Source organism: Bufo gargarizans, chromosome 2 (assembly GCF_014858855.1).
Source record: "Bufo gargarizans isolate SCDJY-AF-19 chromosome 2, ASM1485885v1, whole genome shotgun sequence".
NCBI lineage: Eukaryota > Metazoa > Chordata > Amphibia > Anura > Bufonidae > Bufo > Bufo gargarizans.
Genome location: NC_058081.1, coordinates 110,865,876 through 110,893,273, shown reverse-complemented (window position 1 = coordinate 110,893,273; position 27,398 = coordinate 110,865,876). Strand labels below are relative to the sequence as shown.

The following is a 27,398-nucleotide window of genomic DNA, read 5'->3' as shown; positions in this document are numbered from 1 at the left end:
GCTGCGTTCCAGGCCTCGCTGTGAGGATGACAGGCGGACATGTGATTGGACGAGCGGGTGACGCCCGCAGACTGTGAGGAAGTGTCCGCGGGTTACTTTCTCGGCCCATAGGAAACGCATGCTGTGAGGCCGGGCTGCTCTTGGAGACATGTCGGCTTTCTCCATGGAGACTCTGGGTGAGTAGAGCCTCTTCCTGGTTTCCCACCTGGCGGGAATCTTGCGGTTGCAGTCTTAGAGTTGTGCGGCAACGCTTCCTATTTAGCCAAGTCTGTACAGGGTCCTGCACATGACAGCTCCTCTGTTTTTAGCAAATGCTGCTCCTCGGTGACCTGAGCGCCGGGCTGCGCCTGTCCCAGTGTCAATTTGGCACATGGCATCCTGGCAGTGCCCGTATACACCCATCTATAAACCAGACTGGAAATGAGTCACAGGTGCTGTCTGCTGAATCGCATGGCTGGATCCAGTTAATTTCTGTGTCACATATGACCAATCGATGCCATCGGAACGCACTGGGGGAGATTTATCAAACTGGTGCAAAAGTAGAACTGGCTGAGTTGCCCATACCAACCAATCAGATTCCACCTTTCACTTTCCAAAGGAGCTCTGAAAAAAGGTGGGATCTGATTGGTTGCTATGGGTAACTCAGCCAGTTCTACTTTACACCAGTTGTGACAACTCTCCACTGACGCCAGACAAGTCATGTGTGTGAGGACCCTCAGGGGGATCTTTCTGGTGTCCACTCATTGTACTGGTTGAAGAACCTACTGACTGTTCTGCGTGGATGTAGATGAGGACCACAACCTTGTTTCTGGGCAGATGCTCTATTTCCTCTGTTTTCAAGATCTCTGCTTTTGGTCAATGGATGAAAACTTGGCATCAAAATTGTACTGCTCACAAGTACAAAATACAGCTTGAATAAACTTATGAGCGCTGTGTCATTGAGTGCCAGCAAGCAGACATTGTGAAAGCAAAAGTATATTAGAAAGTTACTTAAAGGGGCTGGTCTCCTGAACACATATTAGCTTGTATCTACTGGATTGCTGAATATGGAATAAAGTCTCCACGTCTCATCGTTTGCAACCATGAGTGCCGCCGTTCTCTCACATTGGATTGCTTCTGGGGGACTGGTTTGAACTCTGCTCCCACCCGGGCGTGCAGCGCTCCTCCACTGGTCTGTGGGTGCTGTATCTCTCCTCTTTTTGTGAACACAGCCCATGTCCATATTCTATATAATATTAAGAATCAGATGTTTGTCGGGTGCGAGATCAAGGTGATAAGCTGATCTTCCTGGTGTCGCCTTTTTAAAGGAAATTTGTCAGGAGCAGCACTGCAGATAAGGAGTCCAAATCGCCATTTTTTATCCCCCCCCCAATTCCTCCGCTGTCAGTGCTCAGAGCTGCACCAAAATACACAGCCAGGACTGCTGTGCTGTGCTAACATAATAGAGAGGACTTCTGTGCGCATGCACAGCAGTCCTGACAGTGTATTTCAGTGCGGCTGGTGGGGGGATACAGATTTCTTTTAAGAGACTCCGTTATGTCAGCTACATCCTTATAGTGCAGCCGGCTGGCGGGGGTGGGGGGATACAGATTTCTTTTAAGAGACTCCGTTATGTCAGCTACATCCTTATAGTGCAGCCGGCTGGCGGGGGTGGGGGGATACAGATTTCTTTTAAGAGACTCCGTTATGTCAGCTACATCCTTATAGTGCAGCACTTGTTTTTGGAAGTTCTGTATTAGAGCAGCTGGAACATAGACATAGGGTGAGAGAGCGCCCCACACAGGCTGATGAAAGGGTTGCATCATTTGGGAAAGAGGATCCGATTGTAGCAGACATTCAGTGTATGGCTAGTTCCACATTTGCGCTCGCTGCTCTGGTATTCTGATGTGGCAGATTAGAATCCTGGAATTGTATCGGTTCCGTTTTTAATCCGGAACTTCATAAAATAACTTCAGGTTGCTTCCTTTTTTTTTTTTTTTTTTTTTTAACGGTTTATAAACCGCGGCTTGCAGCGGTTTTATGTCCGGCCGAAATACCTGATCACTGCCAGATTAAATGGATGTCTTTGGTTTCTGGATCACCTACATCCTTTATTGCCTGTTCTGTTATGGTCCGGTACGTTAAATGCTCTGGTGCCTTCTTCAAGTCTAAAAACCTGTACTGACCAACAGTGATCACATGGGCAGTGAAAAGTACTCTCCCCACTGTCCTTGTACCTTATAGACAACAATAGACGCTCTTCCGGAGAAATGGATCCTGCCGTTCACTTCTGCTGGGAGCACATTGAACCAGATCGTCCAAACTTTCAGGCGTCATGCGCAGATAGTCAAAATTTTTCGGGCCATGATCTGAGCTCGGGATTATAGCCCTTGTAAAACTGTCCTGGTCATTCAGGCGGAAGTGATTGGGTGAATCCAATACCGGCGTCTACGTCTTTCCCTGGCACATCGTCTCCATCAGGATCTTGCGTGCGCTGGCAGCATCTTCAGAGTATTCTCCCGGTTCTAGTTATATCCCATTTTAGTGGACATACTATGTAGACAGTGCAAATAAAATAACCTATTGTCCATTGAAAAAGCCAAGCAAAGAACAATAAAAAATATAAAATTGATCCATTAAAAGTTCATAAAAATTTAACGGATCCGACAAATTGATTCAGTAAACTATTCAATAGGTTACATCTGGTATCTTCCATTCCATAGTTTTTTATTCTATAATGGGTCCATTAGTAAAGGGTCCATGGACTCAAGTGTGAAACTAGCCTAAATGAGATATTTGGGTAAAGAGGAATTGCCAGTTTGGTCGGAGTCAGTAAGACTGTACGGTGTCTATATTGAACTTGTAATTATTACCAGGTGTTAAAGGGGTTGTCCACTATTATTATATTGACTACGTATCCTATAGCTCATCAGTATCAGATCGGTGGGTCGGGAACTCCCAGCACCCCCGCTGATCAGCTGTTTGAAGAGAAGGCAGCGCTTGTACGAGCGCTGTGTTCTCCCCCCTGAAGTGACTGGGCCGGCAGAGCTGTAATTACACCTGCTTGCCGCTACAATGTAAACGGCGAGCAGATGAACAGGGAAGAGAACGCGGCTCTCATACAGGTTCTCTTCAAACTGATAAGCAGCGGGGGTGCTGGGAATCAGACCCCCGCCTATCTAATATTGATGACCTATCCTGAGAATAGTTCATCAGTATAACAAAAAGAGGACAACCCCTTTTAAAGGGGTTTTCGGGAAAAATAGAAAAAAAGCCACAAGGGGTTAAAATAATAAATGGACCACACTTGCCCTGATCATTCCCATTCCACTGCTGCCATTCCGACTGGTTTGTCCCCGCAGCTGGTCACTTCGTGATTCCAACTGGTCGAGTTGGAAATATTAGTAAAGGCCCATCCAGCCAATGACTGGCTCAGACAGGTGACCACTAGCGCTGTGATTGGCGGGGTGGGCCCTTCCTGACATTTCCAGTGTGTGAGACCAAGACCAGGAAGTGGAGCGCGAGGACCGGAGCAGCGAGAGGAAGTGCGGCTTGTTTTTAACACTTTGTGTCCTTCATTTTTTATTTTTTTCCCCCTTTTAAACTGTTTATTTTCCTGCATGGGGATTTACTTTTCTGTCTTGTATGCTGATACTTTCTTCTTTCCTCAGGCGGAGAACCAATGGTGATGGGTTCGCTAACATCTCCAAAGCCAGGTGGCAGTGCCCAGTTTCTGCCTGGTTTTCTAATAGGTGACCTGCCCACACCTGTAACACCACAGCCACGGTCGTCATTAGGATTTCTGGAGTCACGATCACCAGTGTTGGGAGGTAATGTATGAGAGGAAAAAAATGTCATATGTGCCATGGCTGTCGCTCATAAGTGGCCACCGCAGGGAGTCATGTCCAACAAGTGGATTGTTTTCTGGATATCATTTCTTTGAAGTCACCCCATGTATTCTGCTTCCTCTCCTGGTTCTTTAAAGGGAATCTGTCACCTATCACACTATTTGCGCTGACACATAGCTGTGATTCTCCTGATTAAAACACTGTATTTCTTTTGCTGATTCGAGGCTCCGTTCCTCCGATACTTTTTCTTAATGTGCAAATTAGGCCTTTGGTGCAAGGAGGGCGTCACATATTGCACCCAAGCTCCACTCTTTTTCTGTGGCCAGCCCCCACCTTGCTGTTCTGGCACTGCCTACCCCCAGGAAGGGTCTGACCACCGAAAGAAGTGGAGCTTGGGTGCACCAAGAGCAATGAGGATGCCCTGAATGCACTGAAGCCCGAGTTTGTGCATTTGAAATGGATTATAACTTTGGCACAGAGTTTTAATCAGATGACTCGCAGCTATGTGTCAAACCGTTTACTAGAAAGGTCACTGAACCATCTGTCCTTGTGACTCATTGTACACAACATAGCCATAAGAATAGAGGCTCCAGAATAATTACATGGCGATTGCAAGTAGTCCCCCCTCGCTTGACTTTCTCAGTCAGACCATTCACTATGGCCAGAGAGGGAAGGGGGATCTGATAAGTGCAGTGTAGGCCTATAAAGCGAGCTGTCATACTGTTCTACAATCTTTGGCCACCTGATGGAGATATCTGCCTGTAGTTAACTGTCACTTTTTACTAATAAATTATACTTTATTTATTTTTTATTATGTTTTTAGGTGGTTCTCCTCCTCAGCCTGTGGTTCCTTCTCATAAAGATAAGAGTGGTGCGCCCCCTGTTGGAAGCATTTATGATGACCTGTTACTCCCAGGTTTTAATACTACACCTTTACGTTCCAAAAAGCTGGTAAAGTATGTTTCTGTCTGCCTTGACCAGTAGGCTGTCGGGTTAGGAGCTGATGACTTATTCCCTATTACTTCTATAACCAGTGGCCCGCCGCCATTTATTTTTTAGGGAGTTTTGTTTGCTACTTGGTGAATAATATTATTTGCACCCCTTTTGCTGAGCCATTGCCCGAATATACCCAGCAGCCATATCATAGTTCTGATTTCTGTGGAGATAGGTGGTGCATATCGATGGAAGTTGGCACTGGAGAGCAGATTTAGCGTTATTCTTTTCCAAATGCCATCAGTTTGCATACGTTTTGATGGATCCAGAAAAAGATAAATATTCTAGTTGCCTCATATTAAAGGAGTGCTTCGGGATTTATGTATTAATGACCTATCTTCAGGATAGTATTGCAGCTCACTTGAATGGGGCTGGACTGCGCCTAGGCCATGTAACCTATGAATGTGACATCACTGGCCTAGGATCTGTATTATTTTCCCTTATAACATGGTTATAAGGGAAAATAATAGCATTCTGAATACAGAATGCAAAGTAAAATAGTGATGGAGGGGTTAAAAATTAAAAAAAAAAATTAACTCGCGAGTCCACTTGATCGCATAGTTGCGGATCTTCTTCTGTAATGTTGAGCTGCCGGCTAAGGACCTGTGGTGACGTCACATCACATGATCCAATTACATGGTCCCTCACCATGGTGATGAACCATGTGATTGGACCATGTGATTAGCACAGTGACGTCATCAAAGGTCCTATTGCTGTGCACAGCAAAGAAGAAGACAGAAGAGATGCCGGCTGCGCAATCAAGTGGATTAAGGTGAGTTAAATATTTTTTTTATATATATATTTTTTTTTTTTAACCCCTCCAGCCCTATTGTACTATGCATTCTGTATTAAGAATGCTATTATTTTCCCTTATAACCATGTTATAAGGGAAAATAATACAATCTACAGAACACCTAACCCAAACCCGAACCCGAACTTCCGTGAAGAAGTGCGGGTTTGGGTACCAAACATGCCGATTTTTCTCACGCGCATGCAAAACGCATTCCAATGTTTTGCACTCGCGCGGAAAAATCGCGCATGTTCCCGCAACACACCTGCACCTTTTCCCGCAACGCCCGTGTGAAACCAGCCTTAGCCTCCCCGCAGCTTGCCAAGCTTGACTCCGTACATTGCATAGCGGCTGTGCATAGTATTGCAGCTCACTTGAATGGGTCTGGACTGCGCCTAGGCCATGTAACCTATGAATGTGACATCACTGGCCTAGGAAAAGGCCTAAGCGGATCCCAGAGAACCTCTTTAACCCCTTAAGGACAGGGGTCATGTGACCCCCCCCCCCCCCAATGTCGGCGATCGCAGCAAACCGCAGGTCAATTCAGACCTGCGGTTTGCTGCGCTTTTTGCAGTTTCTGATCCTTTAGAGTGCCTAAAATCAAGATTTTTCACCCCTCCCTGCACGATTTGATGCCGGCGGGTGTGGTGCGAGGGGGGGGGGGGGGGGTGTATGTCGCAGGCGGTGGGGGCGTTGCGGGGGTATGTCGCAGGCGGTGGGGGCGTTGCGGGAGGCGGGCCCCTGCCTGCCTCCCCTTGAAAATTCGTTGGCTTCTAGTGGGTTATACCAGGGTGCCAGCACATTGCTGACACCCTGGTATAAACGGCTGACATCTGCGCAGATATCAGCTGTTTTACCCTTTCCATACCGCGGTCCGTACGGACCGCTGTATGGAAAAGGTTAACTGTCATCGGTCAGGGAGCTCCCTCCCTCTCCATCGGGGGGCTGCTGTGCCTTTGCAGCCCCCCGATGGAGAGGGAGAGAGCCCCCCGCAGCCCCGTACTCACCCTTCCCCGTCTGCGAAGTTGTGGCAGACGGGGAAGGTTCCCATGGCAACAGGACTCCTGCTGTCCATGGTGCTGAACAGATCTATGCTAAAAGCATAGATCTGTTCAGTGTAAGCAGACATCAGACCCACTGGATCTTCAAGAACCAAGTGGGTCTGGGTCAAAAAAATGTAAAAAAAAGTTAAGATAAAAAAAAACAACATTTATCACTGAATAAAAATTTAAAAAATTAAATACACTACACATATTAGGTATCGCCGCGTCCGTAACGACCTGATCTACAAAACGGTCATGTTACTTTCCCCGCATGGTGAACGCCATAAAAATAAAAACTATGAGAAAATGTAAATTTTGCCCACCTTACTTCCCAAAAAAGGTAATAAAAGTGATCAAAAAAGTCGCATGTACGCCAAAATAGTACCAATCAAACCGTCATCTCATCCCGCAAAAAATGAGACCCTACTCAAGATAATCGCCCAAAAACTGAAAAAACTATGGCTCTTAGACTATGGAGACACTAAAACATTTTTTTGGTTATTGTATAAAAGTTATTGTATAAAACTTACATAAATAAAAAAAATTGTATACATTTTAGGTATCGCCGCGTCCATGACAACCTGCTCTATAAAATTACCACATGATCTAACCTGTCAGATGAATGTTGTAAATAACAAAAAAAAAAAAAAAAAAAAAGGGCCAATAAAGCTATTTCTTGTTACCTTGCCGCACAAAAAGTGTAATATAGAGCAACCAAAAATCATATGTACCCTAAACTAGTACCAACAAAACTGCCACCCTATCCTGTAGTTTCTAAAATGGGGTCACTTTTTTGGAGTTTCTACTCTAGAGGTGCATCAGGGGGGCTTCAAATGGGACATGGTGTCAAAAAAACCAGTCCAGCAAAATCTGCCTTCCAAAAACCGTATGGCATTCCTTTCCTTCTGCGCCCTGCCATGTGCCCGTACAGCAGTTTACGACCACATATGGGGTGTTTCTGTAAACTACAGAATCAGGGCCATAAATAATGAGTTTTATTTGGCTGTTAACCTCTTGCTTTGTAACTGGAAAAAAAAAATATTAAAATGGAAAATCTGCCAAAAAAGTGAAATTTTGAAATTGTATCTCTATTTTCCATTAAATCTTATGCAACACCTAAAGGGTTAACAGAGTTTGTAAAATCTGTTTTGAATACCTTGAGGGGTGTAGTTTAGGGTTGCATCAGGGGGCTTCAAATTGGACATGGTGTCAAAAAAACTGTCCAGCAAAATCTGGCTTCCAAAAACCATATGGCGCACCTTTCACTCTACGCCCCGCTGTGTGGCCGTACAGTAGTTTACGGCCACATATGGGGTGTTTCTGTAAACGGCAGAGTCAGGGCAATAAAGATACAGTCTTGTTTGGCTGTTAACCCTTGCTTTGTTAGTGGAAAAAATGGGTTAAAATGGAAAATTAGGCAAAAAAATGTAATTCTCAAATGTCATCCCCATTTGCCAATAACTCTTGTGCAACACCTAAAGGGTTAACGAAGTTTGTAAAATCAGTTTTGAATACCTTGAGGGGTGTAGTTTATAGAATGGGGTCATTTTTGGGCGGTTTCTATTATGTAAGCCTCGCAAAGTGACTTCAGACCTGTAGTGGTCCCTAAAAATTGGGTTTTTGAAAATTTCTGAAAAATTTCAAGATTTGCTTCTAAACTTCTAAGCCTTGTAAAATCCCAAAAAAATAAAATATCATTCCCAAAATAATTCAAACATGAAGTAGACATATGGGGAATGTTAAGTCATCACAATTTTTGGGGGTATTACTATGTATTACAGAAGTAGAAATTTGCAAATTTTTCCCATTTTTGGGTAAAATAGGTATTTTTTTATGCAAAAAAAATTAACTTTTTTGACCCAATTTTAGCATTGTCATGAAGTACAATATGTGACGAAAAAACAATCTCAGAATGGCCTGGATAAGTCAAAGTGTTTTAAAGTTATCACCACTTAAAGTGACACTGGTCAGATTTGCAAAAAATGGCCTGGTCCTAGGGCTGCAGCTAACGATTATTTGAATAATCGATTAGTTGCCGATTAATTTCTACGATTAATCGATTAATCGGGAAAAACGACAAAATTACAAAACAGAGAGGTTTATATGATCTTACTTGAAAAATTATGTTCAAAGGTCATATTAAAACAAATTGTGGACGACACTATTATGGGGGATCTGTGGACGACACTATTATGGGGGATCTGTGGACGACACTATTATGGGGGATCTGTGGACGACACTATTATGGGGGATCTGTGGACGACACTATTATGGGGGATCTGTGGACGGCGTAGTTATGGAGAGGGGGATCTGTGGACGGCGTAGTTATGGAGAGGGGGATCTGTGGACGGCGTAGTTATGGAGAGGGGGATATGTGCACTGTTATGGGCATAACAGTGCACAGATCCCTTTCCTCATAACAGTGCACAGACCCCCCTCCCCATAGCAGTGCCATACACAGACCCCCCTCCCCATAGCAGTGCCATACACAGACCCCCCTCCCCATAGCAGTGCCATAGACAGAGCCTCCCCCCTCCCCATAGCAGTGCTATACACAGACCCCCCTTCGCATAGCAGTGCCATAGACAGATTCCCCCCTCCCCCTAACAGCCCCGGCCCCGATGCTTGCATCTTTATTTTACCTTTTTACAATGATGCTCCCGCTCCTGTAACAGCCAGGCAGAGCGGACGGCGGCGTAACGTCACTCAATCACGTGACGCGCCTGCTCCGCCCACTTCATGAATGAAGGAGGCGGAGCAGGCGTGTCACGTGAGTGAGTGACGTTACGCCGCCGTCCGCTCTGCCTGGCTGTTACAGGAGCGGGAGCGTCATTGTAAAAAGGTAAAATAAAGATGCAGCGCCCGCCCGAATAGCAACGAATCGGCGATTATTCGATAACTGGATTCGTCGACAACGAATCCAGTTATCGAATATAATCGATTACATCGATTAATCGTTGCAGCCCTACCTGGTCCTTAAGGTGAAATAAGGCTGTGTCCTTAAGGGGTTAAGGGAGAAAAATTTCTACCCAATTCCAAATCTGGGAATCGGAATAAATCCCAGGCTCAATGTCCCACCTCCAGAAATCTAGTACCCATCACCTGCAGTATTTTTAGCTTCAGAGAAGGCATCCAGACCTTTCTTGAACTTGTTCAATGAATCGGCTATCACAACCCACTCTGGCAGAGAGAGCTCCATAGTTTCACTGCTCTTACAGTAAAGAATCCATGTCTATGATGACGATCAAACCTCCGCTCCTCTAGATGTAGAGGATGCCCTCTTGTCTTAATTACTGGCCTTGGTATAAAAGACTATTAGAAAAATCTGTGTGCTGTCCATTCCTAAATCTGGACATTGTAATTAGATCGCACCTAACCCCAAGTTTGATAGCCTGTCATGGTATGACAATCATAATTATCTTGGTTGCCCTCCTCAGAACCAGCTCTAGTTCAGATATGTCCTTCTTGGACACAATATTCCACATGTGATTTCTTTTTTAATTTAAGCTGTGTGTGGAAGAGAAACAAAATACCATGGTCTTCTTCTAGTTTCCAGGCCTGCATACTTCTAGAGTGATCGAGACTGTCAGCAGTATTGACCATATTAAACTGCTGACAGCCCTAGGTAGAGGTACAAATATACCTCTGTAGAGCTTTTCTCATCAGAGTTCAATGTTAATCTAAGTTAGGTTTAGCAGAACTGCATATGGTCCAGGTGTTATGTCCACAATACCGAAACGAAAATGGACCATGTGGCCCGTAAAACCAGTCTAAGATCAGGGTTGTGGTTTGAAGGGCTATTCCCGTTATAACAAGTTATGCCCCATCCACTGGATAGTGAATAACTATCAGATTTGTGGAGGTCCTATCGCTGTGACCCCCACTGATAACTAGAGCGGGGGCCCTGTAAACTGTGGAGCCCCCCGAAATGGACAGAGCAACCGGCCCCTCTCATTCATCATTTTCCATGCCAGTTTATGGACACAAACTATGTGTGGACTTTCTTTCTTGGAGGGGGTTGTCTTAAGATGTGGAGGAGGTGAGCTGGAGCCACAGCACCGACCTTCAGTATACTGCGTGGTCTTTCAGGGCTAGACCAGCCAGCGACGTGCTACTTCCTGACTCCTTCCTCCTCATGTTGCCCGAAGTGCAAATATGGAGCACGAGCACGTTCCACTCACTATTAGGGGGAAAGAGGGGTGTTGTAAACCACAGTATCCAGTGGCACTTCTCAGATCCATGCACAATGCTGATATCTGGTGCTTGGCCAGGGAGCTTTCAACTCAGATGAGGCCATAAGCAACTGAATTCTGGAGGACATCCCGTGCCTCACAGGTCAGGGAGCCGTGCTTCACTGTTTGAGAGGTACTACTTTAGAGACCTTTTTACTTGGACATTTTGCTGACTGGTCTTCTTTTTAAGCGTTAGGCAGTTTTTTAAAGAGCATTTATCCCATCACATCATAACCTTGCTGGTTGTCCTATGTGATTGGCCCGAATTTTACCAGCCAGCCAGTTGCCCATGTTCATTGTGAGAGAATCTGAATTTTATGACGAGGCTTCTTCATATCAAACTGTGAAGAATATTTCCCTCTCCTTTATATGACTTGAGGGGATGTGAATTGGCAGCTCTGGTTTCTTTCATTCTACTAGTTGGGTCCAGTTTACCAGGTTTACTTCTTGCACCACATCGTGATCCTGTGGTGTCAGATTTTTCTTTATTACTTTCCTCTATACTGATGTAGTTATTGATATACCATTTTTCTTAGCTATATTACTGTTTGCATGATTCTTAATATGACTTCTGTTCTTTTTACAATGTAGACGACGTTCACAGCAGGAATTCCATTGACCCCATCAACCCCGTATTCATGTAAGATTCGGTCACAAAATCCAAGCTGTTACTGTTTTGTGTACCTTTGTGAACCATCGCTTGTATATTAAAGAATTGCTGGCCCGTATTTCTTCCATTCTTCAGTACTGTAATACAAGTGAAGGTTCACAACGTGTGAATGCTGCCATAGAGCTAAAGAGGACCCGTCGCCATGAAAATACTGAGTTATCTGCAGGAAGTATGCTATAGAGCAGGAGGAGCTGAGCAGATAGATATATATCGTTTTATGGAAGTGATTCAGCATAACTTGTAATTTATACATTTAAAGGCAATGTACACCTTTTGTGGGCAATGATTTTATGATTGCATTGTACTTATTTTGAGCTCAAATTTTTTTTTTCAATCGGTCTTTACTAAAAATATGGAATCCTTTATTGTGTACAGAGCTGACTAGCTGCCTGTGGACTTTGTCTTTTCCGTCATCTGGGGAGCAGAGGGACTCCTTATGTCTGTTCTCTGGCATTATAAACACTCATCATAGCTCAGTTATTTTCTTACTGATAGGAATGTGGCTTAAAGGGGTTGTCCGGGTTCAGAGCTGAACCCGGACATCCCTCCATTTTCACCCCGGCAGCCCCCCTGACATGAGCATCGGAGCAGTTTATGCTCCAATGCTCTCCTTTGCCCTGCGCTAAATTGCGCAGGGAAAAGGCATTTTTAAATTTTTTTATTCTGTGACGTACCAGGGCTCTCCATGGGGCTGCCAGAAACCCCGGTGACGTCACTGGCACTGATGGGCGGGATTTAGCTCTGCCCTAGCCAGTAAAACTGCTAGGGCAGAGCTAAAGCCCGCCCCTCAGAGCCGGTGACGTCACCGAACACACTGCCGGGCGGAAGTTACCGCTCCGGCAGTGTGTTATTGAAAACAAAAGAGCCCTTTCCCTGCGCGATTTAAGCATCGGATTTTTTTTTTTAATAAAGGCCAATTGAAAATATGATTTTTTGCCAAAAATGAGTAAAATGTAATCATAAACAAAAATTGCCTCATAAAGGTGTACATAGCCTTTGTCTCCGATATTTTTTTTTTTTAATGCTTAGGAGTCACATAGGCAGGCTTATCAGTGATTGACAGTCTTCCTTTACTTAAGTCATGCAGAATTGGCTGCCAGTCACTTATAGGATTACTCAGGTGACTCCTAAACATTAAAAGTGCAGATAGAAATGTGTAAATTACAAGTTTTACTGAATCTTTGCCCTTAGAACTATATATCAATCGGCTCGGCTCCTCCTGCTCTATAACATTCTGCCTGCAGATAGCACAGCATTTTCATGGTATCAGGTTCTCTTAAAGGGGTTGTCTGATCATGGACAATGGGGGGCATATTGCTGTTGTCTTATAGGTGCGGGTCCCACCGCTGAGACCCTCATCTATATTGAGAACGGGGCCCTGCAAGTGAAGGAGGGCGCATGTGCGGCCCCCGCTCCCATTAATTTTTATGGAGCCGACGGAAATAGCCGAGCCAGCGCTCTGCTATTTTCGCCAGCCCCATATAAAATGAATGGAGGGCGGCTGCGCATGCGCAGTGCACCCTCCTTCACTTGTGGGGCCCCGTTTTCGATATAAGCGGTGGGACCCGCACCTATAAGACAATGGGGGCATATCCTAGCAATATACCCCCATTGTCCATGATGAGAAAACTCCTTTAAGTGTGCCTTCAGTGACGGAATAATGATAGATATTCTTTTGGTGCTTTGTCTGTAAATATAAATTGCCCTCCAATTAAAAAGTCTTAGGATGTAGTGGGTTATTTGATACCGCAAATAACTGGTTACAATATTGCTAACAGATGTTTATTTTTGTTCTATGATCCACAAACTCAAAGGGGTTGTCTACTGTCCAATGTAATTATAACCACCCCGCTCCATCCACTTCAATGTAATTAGTGGGGAGCTGTCCCATTGAAGAGAATGGGGACGGTGGAGCTGTAGTCTGTCTTGTTAAGGTGGATTTAGATGGGCCAACCAAGCGGCCGATTATCGGGAAGGAGACGTTTCTTCCCGACAGTTGGCTGATCGTTCAGTGAAGGAGAGCACGTATTTACATGCAGTGATCTCCTCCACTGTATGAGGACGGGGGAGCTATTGCGATCCCTCATCCTCATACAGAATCATGGCTTCTGAGCAGCAGATCGCTGTTTAGACCACACAATCTGCTACTCAGAAGCCACGATCGGTGGTGCCTGCATAAATGACAGGATCGCTCGATGAACATGCGTTTCACGATTCCCTAGAAACAGGGGAGCGAGACAAGGGGGATAAAAACGAAATATGGCACCGAAATCTGTCAAGAAGTGGCTAAAGCCAGGTAATGGCATGACGTAACGGGTTCACTTTTAAAGGGGTTGCTTGCTTTTAATATAAATTTCAGGAATGCCATACATTAATGTAAAGACCTAAAAATCAGCTACATTGCTTTTGGGGTTATGCTAGCCCACATGGAGACAGCGCCCCCTCAGTACAGATTTTACACCAACTGCTGTGTACATGGCCTTCCGGAGGTGTCGGCTGTGCAGTTTCTGAAACCATTCAGTACAAGTGCAGATACAAGGACATGCGTTGCTTCCCTGGATAGTCCTGTATCTGCGCCTGTGCAGCACCTGCACAGTAGAGGACACTGCCACCATCTTGAGAAGAGATATGGCTGCTGCAGCTTATTTACATAGACTAAGTTAAGCCCAGATTTACTGAATACTTATGCCATTGCACATTAGTGTTTGGTATTTTGGAAATTTATGTAGAAAGCAAGCAACCTCTTTAAGGGAAAAAACAGCTTCTGGTCGCAAAAAACAAAACTAAGGAAAAGATGGACTGGGGACTACATAAAATGTATAATTCAACAGAAGTTGAGATTCTGATATTGGTGACCTATCCTCAATATCGGATCGCTGGGGGTCTGACACCCGGCAGCCCTGCTGATCAGCTGTTTGAATAGGCTGCAGAGCTCAGGTGAGCGCTGCAGCCTTTACTAGGTCAGTGATATCGCGTGGCCTAGGCGCAGCTCCGTCTCAGTCCAGTGAATGAGGCACAGCCACTATACAATGGACGACGCTGTGCTTACTGTATCACCACAGCCTCCTCAAACAGCTGATCAGTTGGGGTCCTGGTTGTCAGACCCCCGTCCTGTGTTTCACCTTAATGATTATTTTAGTCTGTGCTTACTGTCAATTCAAAACTTCTATGTTAACAGCTTCAGGAGTATTCAGTCCATCAACCATTATGCAAAGCAGACAAGCCACGCTATCGCCTGCTCAGCTCGATCCATTTTATACACAAGGTGATTCTTTGACCTCCGATGACCAGCTGGATGATACTTGGGTTACAGTATATGGGTGAGCCATGTTCTATTTTTTTCTACTCTGTTTTAGAACAAGAAAAAAAATGGAGAGAGAGAGAGAGAGAGACCCTCCACCGTCACTCACTAAAAGTGTCATTAGACTGTAGGAAATCTGCACCGGGCTACTGTGATGGGGGAGAGTCTGATGTACTCGGGAGTGAGATCGAGAGTATGGAGGATGCGCAGGAGAAATTCTGTAGAGTATGTGAGGAGCGGAGAAGAGGAGAGGGCGCAATGAAGAAGGCCTTTGAGAATGAGAGATTACATGTGGTAAAGTGAGAGTAGGTCAGAGATGTACAGAGGGGACAGATTATGGATGGGCTTGTATATCATTGTTAATATTTTGAACTGAATTTGCTGGGCAATGGGGTACCACTGAAGAGAGAGCTGGAGTAACCAGGCAGCAGAGTTTAGATTGGATTGGAGGGGCACAATAGATAGGAGCCCACAGAGGAGGATGTTGCAGTGTAGCCAGAAGGTGATGAGGGCATGCAGTAGTATTTTAGTTGACTCCTGGTTGATGGAAAAAAAGTGGATATGAGAAATATTTTTGTCTTGCACTTCTTGTGGAAGACGTTGAAGTGCAGCCCAGATGTAAGCTGTGGTTCAGTAGATTTATGTTCCTGTAAGACTTATAGAAAGATATTCAGTTAAAAATATAATATATCATTTGTATATATAGGACATGGATATATAGATATGCTTTACATCATGAGAAACTAAGATTGATGTATTATGTGCCTAAGGGCTGTTTCACACGAGCGTGTCCCTTGTGGGAATCACTTTTCGTATAAGAGAGGGATCATGCTTTCTGGACTTAGGAAGGGCACGGCATTATAGTGATTTATTATGCTGTGTGCCTCTACATGACCTTACTTCTACAGGATTATACTGACATTAAACTGTCAGTATGATTCCGGTACAGAAAGGTCAGGCAGAGGCATACAGCATTATAAATCATAATAATGCTGTGTGCTTCTAAGTCCAGAAGGCACGATCCCTCTCGCACACACAGTGATTCCCACAAGAGACACACTCATGTGAATGAGCCCTAACCGTTTGACACTGCTGTTCTTTTTCCACAATTATTCCTTTTTGGTGTAGGTTCACATCTCTTGCACTCAACTTCGGTTCCAGCAGAGGAACAGACTACTACCACCGGATCCCCATTGACTATAAAGAGATTTGACGGGAATCCATCTGCTTTCCAGCATTCGGACGGACAAACACCATTGCATGCACCGGTATTTGTTCCGCCGAAAGCTGTCTGATCCCTTTGTTCAATAGGAATCTGGTGGTATCTGGCTATGCCTGATAAGGTAACTCCCTTACTCTGTTCCTCTGCCAGAACAGACTAGCAGCTAAAGGTGTGAACCTAGCCTTATGTATGTATACAGCTGATGTTATCCTCCGTCAGATATGCAGATGTTCACCCCATGCCTGCCAGGTGAAAAGATGTGACTCACCAGGTGGCAGCAGGTCTGATACCTCTGTGTTCGGACATGTAATGATGAGATCTCCAGTGATGTAGGCCTTATTCAGATTGTCTTCTAGTCTACGTAAACATAATGCGATTGTAAATGTAATGCTATATGCACATTGCAGAATGATGGTGAGCTGTGGGCACTTTGTGTAGAATATTTTCAGGGGTACGGTATTGGCCTGGTGATCTCTATGGATTCCATGTTACTGATACAGCCATGTGCATAAAGCCATGGGGGGGGATTTATCATGAGGGATATATTTAAAGTCAGTTTTGCTAGAGTCTGTGTTGGCGTACTTTATGCCACATTTATTTCACATCACACGCTCTTCTAGAGTGAGATTGCAACTTTTTTTTTTTTTTTTTCAATAATAAATCTGGAGTGAATCTCATTAACATAACTAGCCACACCCACTTTTCTTTCAAAACTTGAGCGAGTGGTGTAAAAGTGCAAAACATTGCAAAGTTTTTGTGCGAGTGTAAAAAGTCGCGAAAGCCCTATTTTGTGACTTTTTGGCGCCAGATTTCTGGAATGAAGGAAACCAGGCCCTTAGTCTTTGTCTATATTTCATTCTTGTGCCTTATGTTTCAGGTTTCCTCAAGCCTCTGCGTCTTACATATTACTACAGTTTGCTCAATATGGGAATATAGTAAAACACGTGGTAAGGATTGCTTTCCTCTCTGTTTTATGAGTCTATGTAACTAAGTTAAAAAAAAAAATCCATGCTTGCTTACTATGGCTGCAAATCTTTAGCAACTAATTGTGCTGCATGACGTGACTTTCACATACATAAAAATGACATTGACATCATAACTCTTGCTGTTAGTAACTAGGGATCTTTTAACTTCTGATGTTAATGGTGACTACTCCAGATATATAACACTACTGCTTGGCAGGTTGTGATGTCTTGATTAAAGGGGCAACACGCATGCCCGACCTGCTGCTCCAATCATACAGGGAGATGGCACAGATCACTTATCAGTGAACAGAGGATATTTGTCTTGTGAAAACCCCTTTAAGCTGGCGAGACTGGAGGATCATCTAATGTTCTAGTGTTGCCTCCCTTCACCTCCCCATCGAGACAGCTGATGTGCAAGGAGATAAGGGTCGGGTAGATCTTTTTTGTTTTCCCCTCATCCCATTCAGGTCACACACACCCTCAGCTAAGCCAAACTGCCATATTTATAGGGGGTCTGGATAGATAATGGTCGTCCGAGCAAGCATTCAGCTGACATCAGTCTAATTTGTAATGCTGACCTAAGGCCGAATTCATAATTCAGCTAAATATTAGCAGCCATATTAGGGTTTCACCTAAACAATAGACCATTTTCTGAATATACTGTTTATTTTATTTAACCTGCTATACAGATGTCGAATGCTGGAAACTGGATGCACTTACAATACCAGTCCAAGCTTCAGGCAAGGAAAGCTCTAAGTAAGGACGGCAAGATATTTGGCGATTGCATTATGATTGGCGTGAAACCTTGCATAGATAAGGTAAGTACGATGATTTGTACAAAAAATTACATACATTTTCCTCCTCCCACCATTTCCATATTCAGCTACTATTCTCTTATATGAAACAAGTACAGATTACCTATACTGTTTAACAGGGGTCAAGTCCTGGGAAAAAGGTGTGGGAACTCACCCAAGATCCACTGCCACCCCGACCCCCAGTAGCCTCTCCATCAGCCCCCAGTGCACGTTCCCGCAGGACTCGAGCCCTGCTGTTAAACCAATATGAATATTGTGTGCATCTTCCACCATAAAAGCTATTCTGAACTTGGCTGTTTACGGCCCACTGCTATACTGAGATTTTCCAGGATACATTGATAGTGTCATTTTAGCATAGACCATCAATCTATAATTATTGAGGGTCCATTTGTCATGACCTCTGCAGCTCATCGTGAACAGTGGTAGTGGTGTTTGCTAAAGTAATTCTGCAGAAACCCTGCTGGAGCGGTACCACATGCAGTACTTGACATAGTGACGCGTATTGCTGTCTTTAACTGCTTCCCTGCCCATTCACTTGAATAGGCTGAGTTGCACTACCAGATACAGCTACATGGACATTGCTGTCAGGTACTGCACTGAAGAGGCCTCTGTGTTGCAGGAAGCAATCATGTCTATTCTTGCTGATCGTGGGGTTCCCTCACTATGTAGAAATCCCAGAAACGCCTTTTTAAAGGGATTCTGTCAGCAGTTTTGACAGTGCTAAACTGCTGACGGCACTAGGTAGAGGTTGAGCAGTACAAACATATCTTTTGGTGGAACTTTTATTATCAGGAGTAGTGTGAATATGATATTTATTCTGACAGGTTATGCTCCTGCAAGTACCTATTGCGAAGAACTCGCTGCATTGAGGTGCTTCACGGCCCCCAACCTCTGTGACAGCTGTAGTGGTCTTCTGGTTGAATGTTACAGCTGCCCCCAGAGGGGAGTTCTGTGAGAGCAATTCACTTTGAAGCTCTGCTTTCTGGACACTTGCAGGACCACAACCTGTCAGAATAAAAGTTCATATTCACACTACGCCTGATAATAAAAGATCCACAAAAGGTATGTTTGTACTGCTCTCTTGACCTACCTTAGCATGGTCAAACTGCTGACAGACCTCCTTTGTCATAGACAAGGAACAAACGACCAGCCCACTCTGGTAGATATAATATGTAAAGCTGAATTTACACAGCCCAATATTTGGTACATTTATCGGGAACGAACATTCTTACGAATGCCTATTCCCTATAATCTGGCCATTGGAAGGTACAGGCGATCCCTCGTACAAGTGAAACGTTCATTGGGTGAAATGATCGGAGGTGCAGAAACCTCAATCATCGTTCCGGGGCAGCAGATCGTGGCATCTAAACCGCACTCTGCTGCCCAGGAGCAATGCTTTTGTATGGGGACAAGTGATAGCAGTAGCGATCACTTGTCCTAATACTGTAGAGGTGATCGCTGCATGCACCTGACTGTCAGAAGGTACACTTGCTTGCCAACAAACGACTGCTCTTTGAATAGTGTAAATGTGCCTTAAAAATCAATGTATGCTAAGTACTATCACCCACCTGGTGAACAAAAACAAATACCATATTTTTCAGACTATAAGACGCGCCTAGGATTTTGAGGAGGAAAATAAGAAATTATTTTCCGTCCGACCTCTGAGCAGACCCCCAGCCTCTAATCGGATTCCCATTCTTCATCAGATCTCAGATCAAACCCCCCAAATCAGACCTCTAACCTCCATCAACCTCTAATCAGATCCCCCATTATAACCATCCAATAAAAGATAACTGCAAATGTCACTTAGTAGTGTTAAGGATCCCACTTATGCTGAAATGTCTGTTGTATTAGTGGCTGCATTCTGTACATACCTGGATCACTCCCCACTCTTGATGCAGCATTTGCGACCCTCTGACAGCTGTATTGCAGCAATACAATTGTTGTAAATGTAACATTGAACATAACTCCAACTTGCCATATTGCGACTTGTGAATGTACAATGGCAGTAGTTCCATAAAGGTCATAAGATTTAATGAAGAGATAATGGTCTGTGAACTGTGACTTAATCTTGAACGTTTTGACTTTTTTATTTTTTACAGTCTCATAGTGGACCTCAGGTTAACAAAGTGCTATTTGTTTTCAGAGTTTAATGGAAAGTAGTGAGAAAGGCTTCCGCATCATCGGTCTATTCAGTTGTTACGCCGCCAGTTAAAAGCGTAAGCTCTCCGCGTTCAGGGATGAGACCTCTTGCTGCAGCTTACAGAGCCTCAACTAGTCCCTACAAGGTATTTTGACTCTACCCAGGCACTTACATCCCAGATAGCATGCTTTACACTGCTTATATGTACTGTGTGAACCAGCCCACTGGGCAGAAACGTGCTGTTAACCAGTCAGGTCCACCACAGTGCTCCTTGAACAAAGTGTTGGTTGGCATCTCGCTCGCACCAGTACAGTCATCGGGTGGATGCAGCTTGCGGGCCATTACAATGGAATCAAGGAAATGCCTGTAATGGTGTATCCAAGATTTTTTTCCCTCTCTCTTCTGACAAGTTTATTGTAAACCATTTCTATAGTTCCCAGTGCAGTACTAGCACAGAGTTTTACATGTGGAAGCATTTAAGCAGCATGATGGCTCAGTGGTTAGCACTGGGGCCTTGCAGTGCTGGGTTCGAATCTGACCAAGGACAACTCGTGCATGGAGTTTGTGTGGGTTTCCTCCTACACTCCAAAGACATACTGATGGGGAACTTAAATTGTGAGCCCCATTGAGGACAGTATAATCCTAATGTCTGCAAAGCTCTGCAGAATGTCAGGGCTATGTAAGTGAGTATGACAAAACAAAAAAATCTCCTGACCCTACACCCCTTATTTGCCCCAGAATGTTGCAGTCTTCTGATGATAAAAAAAATTCCCGGCGATATTGCTTGTAGTTTATATTGATCCTGTTCTTGCTGTAATGGCAGTCAGATTTTGATGCACCAATTTCCTGGTGGTGGTGTGGCCATACAGATCTGCCCTTTAGGCTGAACGTCAAAATTATTATTATTTTCAAAAACTGCTGTGGCCAAATGGTTTAAAGTGATGTCACACCTAGGCACAGCTCATCCCCACTGAAGTGAATGGAACTGATGAGGGGTACCAAATACAGCGCTGTACTAGGTGAGCTGAGAGAAGGCTACGCTGCTACTGAGAAAACTGTTGTCTTCTCAAACAGTTGATCGGCGGGGCTCCTGGGACCCCCCACTGATCAGATAATGATGACCTATCTAGAGCATAGGTCATCAGTGTAAAAGTCTCGGAAAACCCCTTTAAAATCTACAGATGAAACTTGAAAAATTAGAATATTGTGCAAAGTTCATTTATTTCAGTAAAGCAACTTAAAAGGTGAAACTAACATATGAGACGCATTACATGCAAAGCGAGATAATTCAAACCTTTATTTGTTATAATTTGGAGGATTATGGCTTACAGCTTATGAAACCCCAAAGTCACAATTTTGAGGTCTCCTTTGCACAGGGGGGATGGATTAATTAGCTGACTAGAGTGTGACACTTTGAACCTTTTCACAATAGACAAATTTTAAGCTGCATTAATGCTATTCCTTTTAGGTTGCATTACTGAAATAAATGGACTTTGCACGATATTCAAATTTTTCGAGTTTCACCTGTATGGTATACTATGAGTGTCTACAAACAGATTTTTTTTTTTTTTTTTTTAGGGTCAGTGGCGTTATCAAAATGTCAGTAAAATGAATGTCAAATAATAAAAAACATACTAAAAAACATGGAACATGTGGCAGGTCTAAAAGCAGGACCACAGTATAAAACGACAAACCTACACTTTAGGATCCATTCATATGTCCATAGTGCATTGCGGATCCGCAATACACCCGGCCTTTACCCCCATAGAAATGCCTATTCTTGTCCGCAATTGCGGACAATAGGACATGTTCTATTTCTTTTCCGGTGCTGCGGACCGGAAGATCGGGGGCTCTCCGCATCCATTCTGTCCCCATAGAGAATGAATGGGTCCGCACTCGTTCCGCGATGCGGACCCATTTGCAGACGTGTGAATGGAGCCTTCATTTGAGTTGGCACTAAGAAAGCGCCTAGATTCATCTTCATATTTCTTTTTTTTTTTCTTCTTCTATATTGCAGGTGTTCACGGACAGACAAACTCCTAAAAAGGATGACACCATAATATCTAAAACTCTGGAGTATCTATTTGGATGGTAGTGGTTTTAATATCATGCAGCAGCTTACAACAGTTGTTTTTTACCTTATTTATATTCTAACAATTTTTTTACATGAACTTTGTACAACGAAGAACAATGATAATTCTTCAACAATGGGTGCTATTTTATTAGTATTGCTGACAAATCAAGAAAAATGTTTACAGGCATACCAAAGAATATCCCCCTCGTACAGCGGTAGACCCCCGAGATCAGTGCTTGGGGACTACATTTTAATACTACACGTGTTAGGAATTTTTATTGCATTAGATATGTATCAGTGATAATGCACAATCACAAAGTGCAATAACTGCAATGGGTTAAACAATGGTGGAGCCCCAGCTAAAAAAAAAAAAAAAATAAATATAGTGACTGCCAATCAAAGCAAAAAAAGCACAATTTTTTGTAGTGCACCAGTATTGTTGTCAGTGTATCAAAATCCGGTGGACAAACGGCGCCAAATGTAGTTGCTGTATAAATTCATGCAGTCCATAGAAAGGATGCCCGGGAGCTGGATAAAGTACAAAGGAGAGTAACTAAACTGATAAGGGGCATGGAAGGTCTTAGTTATAAGGAAAAAATTTAAATGTATTTAGTCTTCAGTAGACATAATTAAACTATACAAATGGGCCATACAAAAAAATATGGTGAAAAGCTGTTCCATGTGAAATCCCCTCAAGAGTAGGGCACTGCCTCCATCTGGAGAAGAAAAAGTTCAGCTTTTAGAGTCCGAAAGGCTTCTTTACTGTAAATCTGTGGAATAGTCTACCTCACGATGTGGTCACAGCAGGAACAGTGGGTAGTTTTAAAATGGGCTTAGATTAAATTATTAATGAAATGATATTTTTTTTTTTTTTAACTATGTAACTGATATGTAAACTATATATGCAAGATACTTTGAGAGGAATTTCTTTCCCCCTGACATTTTTTTTTTTGTGTGTTTAAAGTTGAAAAACCTGGTTTTCTGACTTAAATTGTAATTTGCATTTTTATGCTGCCTTCACCAGTTTCTAAAAAAAGGGGAGGCCCAGGCACATTTATTAATTTATGCCAGAAGCTGGCATAAATTATAACTGAAATCTAAGGCAGCTGAAAGTCCTAGGTCTGTCCCTCCTCGGGGGACACACTAGTCTTGATAAATCAGGGCCTTTGTATCTCGTATGATTTTTGGAAGTATGCTGTTTTGCATTGGCTAGAAAAAAAAAAAAAAAAAAATAGTCTGTATATAATTTTTATTTTTTTAGGACTGATTCTTTTGGGATGTTTTGTTGAAGTCTATTATTGTCTAGGACAGAGATGCCCGAACTGTGGCCCTCCAGCTGTTACAGCCTACATCTATTAGGGCATGGTGGGAGTTGTAGTTTTGCAACAGCTGGAGGGCTGCACCTTGAGCATCCCTGTTCTAAGAAAACATAAATCAAACTGGGTAGTCCTTCTAGCAGTTTTGTATTCATACTGTATGTACCCACATGCTGGATCAGTGTCTTCCATCTTTTGAGGGTTTTTTCTTTCTCACCCAGGATCCATTGACTTATATGGGGAGCATACATGTTGTATATATCAAATGAAAGGTAGAGGATGATAGGCACATAATTGATTTACAACAGTCCAGCTTTTTAAAACTGGGGGGTGCCAAGAGTCTAATATTGATGGCCTACCCTAAGAATCAATCAGCTGTGTGAAAGGGCTGCTGTGCATGGGTGAGTACTGCAGCCTCTTCACTATTTAAGGGCCCTTTACATGGACCGGAATTGCACAGATTATCGCTAACGAGTGTTCATAGTAATACCTGATAGCAATGATGCGGTGGTGTAAATTTACTGCCAATAAACAAGGAAAATGCTCATTCATCCTAATGTGTAAACACTATCTCCTACCTGCAAACGAGTCCTTAAGGGAAGAGTGATGGCATTAGTGATTGCTCCACCAAAGTCTGGGGGAGATTGCTTGTTCTCCTCCCCTAGCGCTCAGCAGATTGTCAGGAAGGAAGCGGTCCTTCCCAACAATCTGCGGTAATATCCTCATGTGTATATACCGGTCTAGTGAAGTGGCTAAAAATCTACTGCTAAAAGTAGATTATTTTTCAATACCACCACACCAGCCTACATGAATGAAGTGGCTGCATTGACTGTTGATTTGGGCAGAAAATGGGCAACAAGAGTCAGACCCTGCTCATCGAAGATTGATAGTCTAGCTTTAGTTTCACATGTGGGATAACTGCATTCAATTGTACTTGTTTTATCTTCTAAAAATTGTAAATATGTGTCATATCCTTTTATTAAATATTGTAATGTCAAACCAACTTTTATATGTTTAGACCACCAGCGCTACACTATCACTTAACTGGCAATGTATCTTGTCACAATCCAGAAGTCTATCTAGCCCAGTGCAGCTTCATGAAACGCCATTAACTGTTCCAGTTCTATCCTTATCTTGAATGAACTTCGTAACAGTCCTTGGTTTGAATCCTGTGTCGATGCATTTACCCCTATTGCAAAGGTTATAAGACAGCTAACACATAGCAGTAGCTGGACTGCAACATGTGTCAGCTATACCCATATTGTGGCCTACAAACCACAATATACAGGCACCAGCCATGTGCACACCATATCACGGATGTGGACCCATTGACTTGAATAGGTCCGCAATCCAAAAGATACAAAGCAGAAAGCCACAGAAGCACTAGGGAGCGCTTCTGTGCCTCCACACCAAAAAAATATATAGAATATGCTCTATTTTTTGCAGTGTGGATGGATCACAGACCCAATCAAGTTAAATGGGTCTGCATCCGTCAGTGCAGGCCAGAAGGACGATGACTGTGCATTGGGGACCACAATTTGCAATCGCCAATGCACACGTTCATGCGCATGACCCCCTACAATCATACACCTATTATTAGCAGTGTATTGGTAAGGGTGTATTCACATGACATTTGTTAAAAATGTTTGAAAATTAAAGTTCCATACATGTGAGGAGGTTGCTTCTGCACAATGAACAGCAATTTCTGTAAGCCTCATTTTGTTGATGAGTCTCAGCAAAAATTACAATATGCTGAATGTGAACAGACGCTATGCATATTTATGCCATTGTATTGCTCCTCCATTCATTTGCAGTGATGCACCATCTAAAGTGTTAAACCCGGCCACCCTAAGTATCAAAAAGCCCCAGACAATAACCAGAACCTTGAAGTATTTATATCATGTGAAATGTACTGGCTATATGTCATTTTTCTAACCTGTTCACCATGGCACACCTCCCTGGGGGAGCTCCTCAGACCGGATGTGTGGGCAGAGCAGCAGCAAAGTGAAAGTAAAAATCCCAGCATGCACTGCAGCAAGCATGCTCAGAGGAGCAGTCACATGACATCCCCGCCCACCTGTGTTCCCATGGAGACAAGAGCCCCTCCGACATTATAAATATCTCAGTCATCAGTGAATAACTGCAGTCCCAGCAATAAAGAGAGGTCACTACCCCTCCCATACAGTCACTACCATGTATCACACATTTGTTGGTGGGGGAGTTACCCTGTTCATCAACTTGCTGTAGGGCCTAGTAATTTCTAGTTGTGCCACTGGATGCAAGCCATGAATAGAAGGGGAGATTAAGACAACTTTCACACTGGCATTTCAGGGTCCACCTGCGAGATCCGTTTCAAGGCTCTGACAAGCGGCCCCAAACGGATCAGTTTAGCCCCACTGCATTCTGAATGGATGCGGCTCCGCTCAGAATGCATCAGTTTGGCTCCGTTCAGCCGCCATTCCGCTCTGGAGGCGGACACCAAAACGCTGCTTGCAGCGTTTGTGTCCGCCTGGCGGTGCGGAGCCGAACCGATCCGTCCTGACTTACAATGTAAGTCAATAGGGACGGATCAGTTTACATTTACACAATATTGGTGCAATTGTAACTGGATCCGTCCCCCATTGACTTTCAATGTAAAGTCAGGAGTCCCTATTAATATACCATCGGATTGGAGCAAACTCTGATGGTATATTTTAACTTGAAGCGTCCCCATCACCATGGGAACGCCTCTGTTAGAATATACCATCAGATTTGAGTTAGATCGTGAAAACTCAGATCCGACAGTATATTCTAAAACAGAGGCGTTCCCATAGTGATGGGGACGCTTCAAGTTAGAATATACTAAGAACTGTGTACATAACTGCCCCCTGCTGCCTGGCAGCACCCGATCTATTACAGGGGGCTGTGATCCGCACAATTAACCCCACAGGTGCTGCACCTGAGGGGTTAATTGTGCGGCTCTCAGCCCCCTAATCGTGTGCTGCCAGGCAGCAGGGGCCAGATCCCCCTCCCTCCCCAGTATTAAAAGCATTGGTGGCCAGTATATTCTAACAGGCGTTCCCATGGTGCTGGGGACGCTTCAAGTTAGAATATACTAAGAACTGTGTACCTAACTGCCTGGCAGCTCCCGATCAGGGGGCTGAGATCCGCACAATTAACCCCTCAGGTGCATCACCGGAGGGGTTAATTGTGCGGATCTCAGCCCCCTGTAAAAGATCGGGTGCTGCCAGAGGGCAGTTAGAATATACTAAGAACTGTGTACCTAACTTGAAGCGTCCCCAGCACCATGGGAATGCCTCTGTGTTAGAATATACTGTCGGATCTGAGTTTGTGAAAACAAAGATCTGAAAAAACTGTTATGCAGACGAATCCGCACTGAACGGATACCATCGTTTGCATTAATAGGTGCGGATCCGTCTGTGCAGATACCAGACGGATCCGCACCTAGCGCAGGTGTGAAAGTAGCCTTATCATTTGCCTTGTTTCTGAAATGTGGCGTTAAAAAGTTGCAAACTATGTGTTTGCGACTTTTCAACTGTGCCTTTAAAAATTGAGATGCTCACATAGCGAGGAGCATCCTGTCTATCATCACACGACTTGCTGAGAAATCCTAGAATATATGATTACCCTTCACCTGGAGAAAGAATTTATTGTAGTCCTACATCTGTATATACAGTATAAAGGGTGTCACAAATTACCAGTGTACACTGGTACCTTATAAACAGTATATAGCTGTGTGTCCTACCTGTACACTGTATATAGAGACACCCCTTCCCTGTACACTGTGTATTATGATAATGAGATCCTCCGGTGCAGGGGTCACATCTCTGTATACAGTGTACAATGATGGTGGTGGTGGTCACATATCACAGTATACAGAGGGTCACACATCTATATACAGTGGTGGTGATGGGAGTCATATCACTGCAAGCAGTATACAGAGGGTCACATCTCTACAGTTTACAATGGTGGTGGTCATATATCACTGCATACACAGGGTGACATCT

General features: G+C 43.8%; 1 pseudogene; it reads left to right on the top strand.

Moving 5' to 3' along the window:
• Positions 1-35: 35 nt before the first annotated feature.
• On the top strand, positions 36-23,943 carry LOC122927509 (annotated as a pseudogene).
• Positions 23,944-27,398: the final 3,455 nt, after the last annotated feature.